Source organism: Solanum verrucosum, unplaced genomic scaffold, assembly GCF_900185275.1.
Source record: "Solanum verrucosum unplaced genomic scaffold, falcon-dt-bn FXZP01000274.1, whole genome shotgun sequence".
Taxonomy (NCBI): Eukaryota; Viridiplantae; Streptophyta; class Magnoliopsida; order Solanales; family Solanaceae; genus Solanum; species Solanum verrucosum.
Genome location: NW_026020258.1, coordinates 1,839,253 through 1,849,799, shown reverse-complemented (window position 1 = coordinate 1,849,799; position 10,547 = coordinate 1,839,253).

Here is a 10,547-nt window from a genome sequence, read left to right as displayed (position 1 = left end):
GATTGAAATCACTTCTAAACAACATTTAAACTACCAATTAGTAAAACCCATAAGCTAAATCAACCCACAATCACATAATCACACCCCAAGAATTGGGGTTTTAGCTAGACATCATAAAAAGATAAAATCGTTACCAGATTGTGTTTCCATTAACAAGGTAAGATTAATTTTGTCTTTACAAAGGTGGAAATTGAAGAATCTCAAAGACCCACTTTCAATTTCTCAAAAATGAAAAACTTCAATTCTTCAAAGCTAAGGAAAACTTGTCTTGAAACTCAGAGTTCAAACTAATTCCAAAAAATATGATAAAACTTACTAAGATTAATGTTTGAAAATGTATTTATAGTCGCCAAAAATATGCTGCGAAGGGCCATTCGGCGCAGTAAGTCGAGCTCGTCGATCAACTCGGGGATCTTCCCTTTGGTCAGTTCCATCGCCTTATTGCTTTGGTCTTCAGCATCATCAAGATTTGTAACTTTGGGCGATCCAACACTGCATCGCGGAACCACTCGGTGACACGCCGACTGCTCCATTCTCTCGGCAAATTGATTTTCTCCTTCAGGGCTTGGCACACTGGAACTTTAGGCGAGATGGTGGCCATTCGGCGACTCGCCAAGGGACTTGGCGATCACCAGGCTTTCATTTCTTTTTTCTTTTAGCTCGCTTCGTTCCTTTTTGCAAATTAGTGTCCATGCTTTGTTCCTCAATCTAAATACCTAGAAATCAAAGATTTTACATCAGTTATTGGCACAAAAGAAGCATTTGAGGACACTAAGTTTATCCAAATAAAGCCTTAAATGAGTCCAAATTGTGGACTCATCCACACCCCCAACTTAAACTTTTGCTTGTCCTCAAATAAAACTCAAGTTCAACAGTTCAAAAAGGATGTCTCAAACAGTGCTATACAAGACTCAATCATGAGTGCACACAAAAAGACTGAACTTATTCATGCAAGGATCAAACTTAGACTCAAAGATTTAAGTTGTAATTCACCATTATCAAAGATTCTCGAGCTCACAATACTTGCTTCAAATGCAAGTTCAAGCTCAACAAAGGTGCTCAAATCTCACACAAAGAATGATTCCATATTCACACACAATGGTTCAAAACTTATAGTACCGGAATCACAAACAACTCTCACACTCGCAAAAATGAATACATGCATGACTTCACGCATAGGTTTGCCCTTATTTTCCAACCAACACTTGCTTCAGGTCACTCAAGATCAAAAAGGTCTTTTCAATGCTTGTAACGGGGCTAACTGTAAATGTATGGTCATTTAGGCTCAGTGACTTCTATCCTCATGAAATGCGGTATGAACAACACTTTCTTTCCTTTTATTCATCATACTCATTCATGCTCAAAAGTCACCCCATTATTCACTTTCCATGGAATACCGGACACCCCACTTCTTCTGTACTTTTACAACTTTATTTCAAACATTTTCTTTCGTTTTCTTTTTCTTTTTTTTTTGTATGGAGGGGTTCCATCTTTCTCAAAACCATGGGTCAAAGGGGACTTGTTTACACTTCTTGATTTACCTTCTCTTTTCACCGCACCCCCAACTTAGGCTTTTGGCCTTAGTTGGCTATTCAAACAACCCACATTCCATGAGGATTAAGGGTGAAGGGATAAAGAAAGGTCACAATTCCATCAAGTTTCATCCAAGGAAAGGCTAAGGCTCAAAAGGTGTTCAAACAAAGTTCAAACACTCACAAGGTAGACCACAAAAGAGGTATAAAGTCAAATTGTTTCACTATTTAAAATTGTTGCCTAAGATCATTTCAAGAGCTTGCATCACTTAGTCAACCGGACAAATAGGGCCAATTCTAGGTGTCATCACATATGGTTCACGGTAAGCTCATCACACAAGGCATTGGCACCAATGTCAAACAAGACTCCATACTTTTGCTATTGTAATGTTCATTACAAGAGACTCAATTTGATAATCGGCTAGTCACAACGAGATGCAAAAAGTTCACATATTGCCTATTCAACTTTATTTGGCCTCATCGTACCCGCACATTCATTTTTGGTCGATTATGAGCACTATTCAAGTCATCGATATTGATAAGACCGATACTCAAATTTGCAAAAGAACAGTCACATTTAAACACAATCAAGAGGTGGCACAAAATTTTCAAACAGAGTCAAAAACCATTTACAATTAAAGCAAGGAGCCACAAGCTCAATCATCCACAAAACCAGTGCCAAAACACAATATATAGCACAAAGCCCAATAAATACAGAAAATATCATCAAAACAAGAGGTAGGTATGGAAGTACCTCACCCCACCACAAAACAAAAGTAATTTGTCCTCAAATGCATTAAACATCAAAAAATCAATAATAAAAATGATAGAGAGGGAGGTAAAGAAGGATTTTGTCTACACAGTCGCTCCATTTGTCGTGGCATCAGTGCCCGATGCAACACTCTGATCTTGGGCATCAGTGCCCGGAGTCACATCAGTAGTAACAAATCCACTAGGGTTAGCCAAGGGTGTCAACCAAAGAGGTCTGCACATGTGCATCTACCATGGCCTTCTTAGTCTCCGTAAGGCCCTCGTAAGAAACCTCCTCAGCAACCTCAAGCATCTCCTCATCTGTCTCAACCTCAGACTCGGGATCAACTACCTCCTCAACTAGAACATCATCTTCGGTGGTAGTCGGAGGCATATCTGGCTCTGCTAGCACATCTGGGATCTCCACCATACCAAAAATCATAGACATGTCAGTGGACTTTAGCTGGTCCACATCATTCCTCAACACAACAATAGCTGCCTTTAGAGCCATCACCTCCTCAGTGGTCCCTCGGCTACGCTCGCACACCTTATCCTAGCCGCAAGGGCATCAATGGTAGCACTCAAAGGTGTCACATCATCAGTGAGGGCTGTCTGAATCATACCCAGAATGGAGGCCTCAAGTCTAGCAGCACGAAGATCACAGAATGGGCTAGCTGTCCCATCCGTATTAATGCAGCCTGAGTGGGCTGCGGCCGGGAGGAGGCAGCAACAGTACCAGATCTTGAAGAAAAATGAGCTGCAGAAGAACTGTGAGTAACAGAAGGGGTAGCACTAGATGTACCTGAAGGCCTAGGGGCCGGAGTAGGAAATACTACTTCTGCAGGTAGTGTCTGAATATCCACAACTAGGGAAGTCTCCATCAGGGTTGCCTTCTTCTTCTCCGCCTCAATCCTTCGGATGTAAGTAGAAGATGTGGGAGTCACTTCCACATCCTTCTTCTCATCTCTAGGTACCCGAGCCCATTTACATAGCTCGGTGATCAACACCGTCAAAGGAAGGGAAGTCTGGAGCAGCTTGGCCCTCATAAGCATCTCCTGTGCAATAATCATCCCCAAATTCAGCCTCGTCTCATCTATGATGCAACCCAGACATGCTTCTTTGGCATGGTAGAGAATTGACTCGTTCTGGGATGACATAATCGTACTATTGATAAAGCCAAACCATCCTTGCTGCTACATTGAGGTCCTTCTTTTCAATAACTACCCCAACCTCAATCCACTTGGGACTACCGTCTGATATTAGTGGGGCCAACCATCTTTTCATGTTCTCCAGCATTTTTGTGTTGATCATGTGTTGACAGTCATCGTCAATATCAGTTGAGTAATCGAGTACTGCATTGATAACATCATAATCACACTGTACCTTTTTACCCCTGACAACCACATAGTCAACTAACTTGAATTTGGCTGCCGGCTTCTTCCCTTGTGGTACTAGGGCTCCGTAGGCAGTGTAGAACTCCCGGACCCAATTGGAACATAAGGACCTCGGGGTCGAGTGAACAGTTGGAAATTGTGTGATTTTAGGCAACTCATGATCTCTGGAAACCTGTCAAGAACAACATCAGTGGACAACCTTTTTTCCTCTATGATGGTCCTCAATCCCTCATTCTTCAGTCTGTTCATAGACCGGCGAGGAGGACCCTGTACCGGTGGTTCTAGGACCACAGCCTGCGCAGGAGTAGGAGGAATAGTGGTGGCCTAGGGAGTCCTGATCCTAGACGGATCATTCATCATCTTGGATCGTGGCTCCGCTCTGTAGGCTGCTAGTAGCTCATGTTCAGGCTCAGAAGTTGCAGCCTGATGCTCCTGTTGCTCGTCCTCACTCTCAGAAGTGGTGAGGTGAGTGGAATAGATGCCGTCACTGTTAGAGCTGACCTCCGGTGACGAGGTGCATGTGCCTTGCCCTTTCCTTTTCGTTTCCCACCTGTTGTGGGAAGCTTGGTAGCTTTAGCCCTGGATGCAGCTGCATCCTCGTTGAATTTTATTCCCTTAGCTCTGTTGTGGGGAGACATTTTTCTACTGGCCACTTTTGGTCTAGCCATATCTGCAAAAATATCAAAAAGAGTTTGGAATAGTTCAAACAAAGTTGTAGAAAATAGTTACAGACAGACTCATTGAATCACTTTGGCGAGCCAGATCGGGCTTGCCGAAAGGATGTGCTCAAAATTTCCAAGTGGCATGTAGGTGATGGGATGGGCCTTCCGGTGGATCACCGATAGCATTCGGTGAGCAAGGACTAGCCCGCTGAAAGTTATAGTGCATTTTTAAGGATTAATGGCGCAGAAAGGGAGATCAAGAAGACAATCGGCGAGTCGCTTAGTGCACTTGGCGATCTCAGGCTATCGCTGAAAGTTACAGAACCCAAACTTAATTATTGCATGAAATTAAAGGCAATCTAAGGGGATTCGGCGAACCATCGAGTGGTTCAGCGAGCTCGACTCAGCTCGCTAAACGACCCAACGTGCCTACTCTCAACCCATTCTTCCAAATTCAACCATACAGCCCTCGAAAACAAAATCAAACCACGTACCCATACAATTATGCCTAGAGCCATTACACTTATTCCCCCGGGACACTCAAACTTCTCTCGATTTGGCCAAATTTGGCGATCTGACGACTTTTGCCTTTAAGAATGATGTCAACCGCTCCATCATTGGGAAAAATACGCCATTTAGCACAAATACGGGTTACTCAGACTTCACCCGACTAGAACCAACGACAACATAACACAACCCAACAATTTCAAACAATTTTAAGGCATAAAATATTTGGGAAATCAACAATAAAGGCAATATTGACACGATGTTCAAATTAAAAATAGGCATACAAGCACACAATTATAATCAGAGAGGCCCAACCCACATCATTAAAATACGAACAATTGTAAATGAGCAAAAATCGCTAGATAAGACTTCAGGGTTCGAAAAACCAACCTTAGAAGCCGAATAAACAAGTTGTAAAGCTAGGCGGCAAAGAATCCAACTTTGAACAAACAATCAATGAGTAATACATGATAAAAACACAAAAATATGGGAAAAACAATTTTGGGTGTGATTTTGGCAAGTTGAAAAGTGAGGGAATGTGAAAGATTTTGAACTTTTGAACTTTTGGCCTTTAAAACCATCCAGTTCTCGTCCATTAGGCGACATAATTTTTGTTCATCGACCCACTCAGCGACACGCCAAGTGGGTACTTATCTCGCCGAGTTTTGTAGGACCTCCAGTTAATGTGGGGGTCCAAACGGAGGACAAAGTCGCGATTGCCGATATCAGTTGGGGTTTGTCACAAGTATAGCTAAAACAACAAAAATAAAAAGAAAATTCAAGTATGGGGAGAAGTTCTTGAGGTGTGACCGCAATACAAGTCAATATAAATCGTTGGGTACATGCTTTTGATAGGAAATTTACAAGATAATACTGACTAGGCTAAGCTTTAGATGGAAATAATTCCCTCTCGGGTAACTTACCCCGTTTCAAATGGGTTCCTCTCGGACACCCATTTCCCGCATGAAGGCCATCCTAAGACTTACCTCACTCACTCTCTCGAGTTGAGTGTTAGGATATGGGATTAAGGCTCACCCTCTCGGGCTGAACCTCATGTCGACCCACTCCTTAGGTGATCAGTCTAGCGATCTTGGTTTCGCGACCTCTCTTTCTCGCAAGCCGAAAACACATGGGTGGTTTTGTATTTGCAACTACAAACCTATTAAATTAAACCACAACCACTAGGTGAAATCACCATAAAAATACATCTAACCTATCAACAAGCAAAACCCAACAATAATATCGACACATATTTGCTAAATCACACCCCAAGAATGGGGTTTTTAGCCACACATCAAGAAATAAGAAATTATACCTAAAATGATAGAGAAATCAAATGGGTATAAGAAATTAAACCTTAATATGAGAAAAGGAAGAAATGGAGAAGACCCACTTCCAATTTGGGGAAGATGAAACCCTTCCTTCTTCAAGTCTTCCAAAACCTTCTCCAAACTTGAGAGACAAATACAAGAAAGATAATATTCTAAGGTAAAAACTATATTAATGTTCAGATCCCCTCAAAATAATAACTAAGGCTAGTCTTTATATTTTCAGAAAATAATGTTTCGGATGGTTCAGCGAGGTTAGTCGAGTCCGCCGAATGACTCGGCGATTTTCCCTTCTTCTGGTTCTTCGCCTTTTGTGCTTTGCCTTCAGCATGTTTGTGTCCTGGATCACTGGGTTGTATTTTTCTACTTCGTGGAACTATTCGGTGACACGTCGGCTACTCCTCTCATCCCCTTTTTGATCCTCTTCCTTCAGGGCTTCGCATACTGGAACAAATGGTGGAGTATGCCTCTTCGGCGACTCGCCAAGTGTGTTGGGCGAAGCTCAGGCTTCAGTTTCTTGGTTCTTTTCAGCCTTTTTGTTCCTTTTTGCGCGTAAGTGTCCATGCTTTCACTCAAACTTCAAATACCTGAAACTTAAGAGTTTTCATCAGATATTGAGATAAAATAAGCATTTGAAGACACTATTTCTATCAAAATAAAGCCCTAAATGAGTCCAATTTATGGACTCATCAAAAACCACATGGAGTCGTACGTGTTTTAGATTCAAGAGTAAAGTACAAATATGCTCAAGTCAATCATAGGAATAAATATTTACGAATAAAAACATAATTCAAATTAGGGGTGACACGAATGTAAAATAACAAGGGGGGGTTGATTGCAATTATCAACTACAACAACAAATAACACAAATTAACAGATATTGAGATAGGTTCTTGGGATGTGATTCGATTATAGGATAATGTAGACAAATGGGTAATTGCAACTGTTAGAAAATAGTTGTACATCAGTGATTAAGTTAGACTATAAAGGAGGTAAAATTTCTCTCGAACAATTTACCCCGAATCAATTTGGTTTCTCTCGAACACCAACAAGCAAGAAAAATAAGAACAACCTACGCCTTAGCCCATTCACTATGTCGAGCTGAATGTGTGGAAAAAGGTTTAGGATTTACTCTTTCAAGATGAACCCATGACATCCCAATACCCAGAGACCATCGATCAATAATCTTGGTTTTAAAACCTCTCTCTCGAGCAAGCCAAAAACACGAAGGTAGAACTGCATTTGCAACTACAATCCTTTAATTTAAACCATAATTATTGATTGAAATCACTTCTAAACAACATTTAAACTAACAATTAGTAATACCCATAAGCTAAATCAGCCCATAATCACATAATCACACCCCAAGAATTAGGGTTTTAGCTAGACATCATGAAATGATAAAAATCGTTACCAAATTGTGTTTCCATCAACTAGGTAAGATTAGTGTTGTCTGTACAAAAGTCCAAATCGAACAATCTCAAAGACCCACTTCCAATTTCTCAAAAATGAAAAACTACAATTCTTCAAAGCTAAGGAAAACTTGTCTCCAAACTCAGAGTTCAAACTAATTCCAAAAAATATGATAAAACTTATGATAAAATAACTAAATTAACTTACTAAGATTAATGTTTGAAAGTGTATTTATAGTCGCCAAAAATATGCTGCGAAGGGCCATTCGGTGCAGTAAGTCAGGCTTGCTAATCAACTCGTCGATCCGCCCTTTGGTCAGTTCCATCGCCTTATTACTTTGGCCTTCAGCATCCTCAAGTTCTATAACTTTGGGCGATCCAACACTGCATCACGAAACCACTTGGGGACATGCCGACTGCTCCTTTCTCTCACCAAATTGATTTTCTCCTTCAAGGCTTGGCACACTGGAACTTTAGGCGAGATGGTGGCCATTCAACGACTCGCCGAAGGGACTTGGCGATCGCCAGACCTTCATTTCTTCCTTTTTTCAACTCGCTTCGTTCCTTTTTGCAAATTAATGTCCATGCTTTGTTTCTCAATCCAAATACCTGGAAATCAAGGATTTTACATCAGTATTGGCACAAAAGAGCCATTTGAGGACACTAAGTCTATCCAAATAAATCCCTAAATGAGTCCAATTTGTGAACTCATCAAGTCTTAGAGGTATCTCTATGATTTCCCTATATGCATCAATTATTGATTAGTATCGTTGATATATCTGTTGATTTCAAGTTGATGGAATGTTGAGAGAAAATTTTAATTGGGTTGCATTGATATATTCTTCCTCAAAATCATGTGTTGGTGACAGTTGTTAATTGTTAATGTATGTTTTTAATGTTATTTTGAATTTCTCAATTTTTTATTTTGGTGCTTTCCCTGATGATAGTCCCCCTTAAACTTACTAGAGGTTTTTTAGGACTAGTATTTTTATGTTTTATTTTTAAAGGGTTTCATTACTATGTAGTTGTGTCGAGATGATTTTGATAACTCAGAAAGCCATTGAAATCACTTACAGTCAAACTTGCTGGATATTGAGACCATTGAGATCATAAACAAGCAAACTTGTTGAGTGTTTTCTTTTACCCCGCAATTCCACCACCTACCGGACCGAACTTTCCATTCCCCCAAGAGAGAAGAACAAGAGAGATTTTTAGCCAACAATCATTTCATTCAGAACTGAAAATTATACAAAAGTGTAGTAAAACTAAAGAGGTTTTCTAAGAAAAACTCTTAAGACTCTAAGTTATTCTATGCTATGAATCTTGTTTTTTTATCTAATATATAATCTATTCTATATCCAACTAAGACTTGGCCTCCCTTTTATAGGAGAAGGTGGCCTAATACAAACAAACCGAAATTAAAAACATTATCTCACATGGCACACTATTCTAGTAATAGATAAGCCATATCTTATCTAAAAATAGCAAACTGTTATCCAGACTTCCTATCTTTATCTAATATAATAAAAGACAACAAATTTTATTCAAATTGGGCCCCACTTAACATGTGAAGGAGCCTACTAAAACAAAACTAATAAAACAAACTAAATTGTTGGCATGTGACGACACATGCAAGCTTGTGGGTGAGCAGCTTGTAGAAGACTCCAAGCCGGTGTGTAAGCTACTTGTAGACATCTATCAAGCAGGTGGATAAGATACTTGTATGCAACATTAAAGTAGGTGGATAAGCTACTTGTAGGAAGCTTGCAAGAAGGTGGATAAGCAACTTATTGGCAAACTTTTCCAAGAAGTCTTTTGATGAACTTTGCTAGGAAGTTTAATAGTAAACCTTGGCGGGTAAGTGGTAATTTCTTGCACATGTCATCAGACATCATTCGATTATGTAGAGGTTGAAGGTATTGAAGGTGGGCCTGAATATCCTTCTTCCATCCACCTACCGAAACCATGTTTCTTCTTGTACAACTCCTTCTTTTCGAGGCTTCATTTGGTCGATCTGGTGAAGTACCTATTTCTGTTGGATGATCCTGACACATATGATCCCATTTTTGTGAATGAACGTTCAATCTTATGCTAGTAATTGGCTAAGTAACTTTATCTCTTTGTTATTTCATATGGGACTCGATATTCTTTCGCAGCTTGTTGGAATTTCTCCCACTGGGGGTGGTTGTCCATTTATTTCCATCGAGCCCATTCTTTAGGACATATTTCTTTTGGGATGCACCTCTTGCTGGAAGATAATTCGTTGAGCTTCATGATATTCATCTTCCATGGACAAAATAGAGACGGGAAACTTCCAATAGAAGGAAATTTTTGGTCTAGCTTGGACCTGATTGTTGATAATCTTCACCTCACGGTGCAACATGAAGATCTTAACCTCGTAGAAATTTTTGAAGCAATGAACCCGACAACTTCGTGGTCAGAACCACAGTAGAAATTTTTGTAGGGCTGGTTGTATTCTATCAAAATCCCTAAACAAGTTGCACTTGAACTCCATAAAAATTTAATACTAGTGACAATAGTACCAAAATAACCATAGGAGTTCTTGGGGGAAATCATCTACCAATAGAATGAACACATGGCAATATGGATACTCCGAGTGGACTCCAAAAGGCTTGAGGATAGATCTTCCATACTTCTTGAATACCTGGAGTTCATAATATGTCCTTCATTCTATCATAATTGAAGGATCAAAGGGGTCCCCAAATTATGTGAATATTTCTGGTAGATACTACACAATCTCCTCTCGGTTGATCCTTAGCTTTATAAACCTAAAGACAGTGTTGGTAGGATCTCCTATACTTTCTTCGTCTACAGATATTTGGAATAACTTCAACATTGAAGTATATGGTTTGAACTATTGTCTGATTGTTATTCCCTTAGTTCTTATCTCAAGTCGATCCTTGAGTTGTGTGTAAATGTCGAACCCAATGATGAGATCTTT